The following is a 3,316-nucleotide window of genomic DNA, read 5'->3' as shown; positions in this document are numbered from 1 at the left end:
CAAGGGGATTTCATTAGCTTTAGAAAAATTCTAGTACAAGCGAACGTTCCAGTAGAAGCAGATTAGTTTTGGAATCCACACCATACACAAATTAAATTCTATTTCTGTTATATAACTTATTATAATCTACATCAGAGAAATTATGAACAAAGCAAAGGACTACTTTTCTATTCTCCTTGTATCAACTTAATATAAAGGAGTGTAGTCAAATAAACTCGAGAGCGCTAGAAATAATAGTAAACTTGATCACAAAAAATTGATTAACAGGGTGCTTATAAGGTATCACGACATGCAAGGCACAAATGCTTCCCTAGTAATACGACAAATGTTTTAAGCTCAACTTAACTGGAAGAACAACTACAAAGATTTCAATACAAAATCGTAAGTTTTTTATGCAAAAACATTGAGAGTAGCATTACTCCATGCGGAAAAGATCATCATTCTAACCTCTGAATTTGATTGTGTCCTCTACTATAATTGTTTAGCTCATAGAGATAGCCCTTGTAGGATCATAAATAGGACGAGGAATGCAAATGTTTAGGGTTTAGGGTCCTTGTGTCATACATTTTCTTTTCCCCTTTCTCTAAATTGACTGGACCATTATAAAAAGAGGGGCTAGTCAATTAACCTAAAAATGACATATGTTGGGTATAAGTTTCTACACTTGAAGAAACCAATAGTAAAAGCATTCGATGCAAACCTGTAGTTGCTTCACTTTTAGCTTGTCTCGCGGTGACAGGTGGGCTGGTCGAGTATGTGATCGTCTTCCTAGAATCCCAGTCATCAAGGATTTCTGAATGTTCATCCTGTCATTTAATTTGGTCGATTGTTTTGCCATGAACAAAAAGTATAACTGAATAATTATACACGTCATGATTGTATTTTGATATGCTTATGAGATAACACGTGTACCTCTCACATACATCCAACTATGGGTCATCATAAGGTTCATGTTCCTGCAAAAGAATAGGAAAAGCAATGAGCAATTTATTTCGAAGAAGGAGAAGATCAACAAAAACTACAGGAAATCAAAAACAGCTAGGTGCCATGTCAAGATCCTTAATCAAAAGCGAACTATATTAGTTCAATATAAACGGCAATATGAAAAGCATACTCATTAGGAAGCATTAGTTAAGCCAACATATGATTTTTCCTTCCTGGCTACTTTATCCTTTCACATTAAGCTCCCTGAGCTCCTCCTCTTTGTCACATGTATCTTGGAAAAGTAGTCATCATGAAAGCTTTAGACGGAGTACAAGGGGATTCCATTAGCTTTAGAAAAATTGTAGTACAAGCGAATCGTTCGAGTAGAAGCAGATTAGTTTTGGAATCCACACCATACACAAATTAAATTATATTTCTGTTATATAACTTATTATAATCTAAATCAGAGAAATTATGAACAAAGTAAATGACTACTTTTCTATTCTCCTTGTACCAACTTAATATAAAGGAGTGTAGTCAAATAAACTGGAGAGCGATAGAAATAATAGTAAACTTGATCACAAAAAATTGATAAACAGGGTGCTTATAAGGTATCACGACATGCAAGGCAAATGCTTCCCTAGTAATACGACAAACGTTTAAGCTCAACTTAACTGGAAGAACAACTACAAAGATTTCAATACAAAATCGTAAGATTTTTATGCAAAAACATTGAGAGTAGCATTACTGCATGCGGAAAAGATCATCATTCTAACCTTTGAATTTGATTGTGTCCTCTGCTATAATTGTTTAGCTCATAGAGATAGCCCTTGTAGGATCATAAATAGGACCAGGAATGCAAATGTTTAGGGTTTAGGGTCCTTGTGTCATACATTTTCTTTTCCCCTTTCTCTAAATTGACTGGACCATTATAAAAAGAGGGGCTAGTCAATTAACCTAAAAATGACATATGTTGGGTATAAGTTTCTACCCTTGAAGAAACCAATAGTAACAGCATTCCATGCAAACCTGTAGTTGCTTCACTTTTAGCTTGTCTCGCGGTGACAGGTGGGCTGGTCGAGTATGTGATCGTCTTCCTAGAATCCCAGTCATCAAGGATTTCTAAATGTTCATCCTGTCATTTAATTTGGTCGATTGTTGAGCCATGAACAAAAAGTATAACTGAATAATTATACACGTCATGATTGTATTTTGATATGCTTATGAGATAACACTTGTACCTCTCACATACATCCAACTATGGGTCATCATAAGTTTCATGTTCCTGCAAAAGAATAGGAAAAGCAATGAGCAATTTAATCCGAAGAAGGAGAAGATCAACAAAAACTACAGGAAATCAAAAACAGCTAGGTGCCATGTCAAGATCCTTAATCAAAAGCGAACTATATTAGTTAATTATAAACGGCAATATGAAAAGCATACTGATTAGGAAGCATTAGTTAAGCCAACATATGATTTCTCCTTCCTGACTACTTTATCCTTTCACATTCAGCTCCTTGAGCTCCTCCTCTTTGTCACATGTATCTTGGAAAAGTAGTCATCATGAAACCTTTAGACGGAGTACAAGGGGATTCCATTAGCTTTAGAAAAATTCTAGTACAAGCGAACGTTCGAGTAGAAGCAGATTAGATTTGGAATCCACACCAAACACAAATTAAATTCTATTTCTGTTATATAACTTATTATAATCTACATCAGAGAAATTTGTAAAGGACTACTTTTCTATTCTCCTTGTATCAACTTAATATAAAGGAGTGTAGTCAAATAAACTAGAGAGCGATAGAAATAATAGTAAACTTGATCACAAAAAATTGATTAACAGGGTGCTTATAAGGTATCACGACATGCAAGGCCAATGCTTCCCTAGTAATACGACAAATGTTTTAAGCTCAACTTAACTGGAAGAACAACTACAAAGATTTCAATACAAAATCGTAAGATTTTTATGCAAAAACATTGAGAGTAGCATTACTGTATGCGGAAAAGATCATCATTCTAACATCTGAATTTGATTGTGTCCTCTGCTATAATTGTTTAGCTCATAGAGATAGCCCTTGTGGGATCATAAATGGGACCAGGAATGCAAATGTTTAGGGTTTAGGGTCCTTGTGTCATACATTTTCTTTTCCCCTTTCTCTAAATTGACTATACCATTATAAAAAGAGGGGCTAGTCAATTAACCTAAAAATGACATATGTTGGGTGTAAGTTTCTACCCTTGAAGAAATCAATAGTAAAAGCATTCGATGCAAACCTGTACTTGCTTCACTTTTAGCTTGTCTTGCGGTGACAGGTGGGTTGGTCGAGTATGTGATCGTCTTCCTAGAATCCCAGTCATCAAGGATTTCTGAATGTTCATCCTGTCATTTAAT

At 35.0% G+C, this 3,316-nt stretch overlaps 1 long non-coding RNA gene across 1 annotated transcript; it reads right to left on the bottom strand.

The window, feature by feature from the left end:
• Positions 1-523: 523 nt before the first annotated feature.
• On the bottom strand, positions 524-2,487 carry LOC123395474. Its single transcript, XR_006609752.1, has 4 exons — positions 2,368-2,487; positions 913-956; positions 701-806; positions 524-592 (listed from the first exon to the last, which is right to left on the bottom strand). It is a non-coding gene; the product is annotated as an uncharacterized LOC123395474 (long non-coding RNA).
• Between the last annotated feature and the right edge of the window lie 829 nt (positions 2,488-3,316).

This window comes from Hordeum vulgare, chromosome 5H (genome assembly GCF_904849725.1).
Source record: "Hordeum vulgare subsp. vulgare chromosome 5H, MorexV3_pseudomolecules_assembly, whole genome shotgun sequence".
Classification (NCBI taxonomy): domain Eukaryota; kingdom Viridiplantae; phylum Streptophyta; class Magnoliopsida; order Poales; family Poaceae; genus Hordeum; species Hordeum vulgare.
The sequence above is the reverse complement of the archived record's forward strand: the minus strand, read 5'-3'. Positions and strand labels throughout refer to the sequence as shown.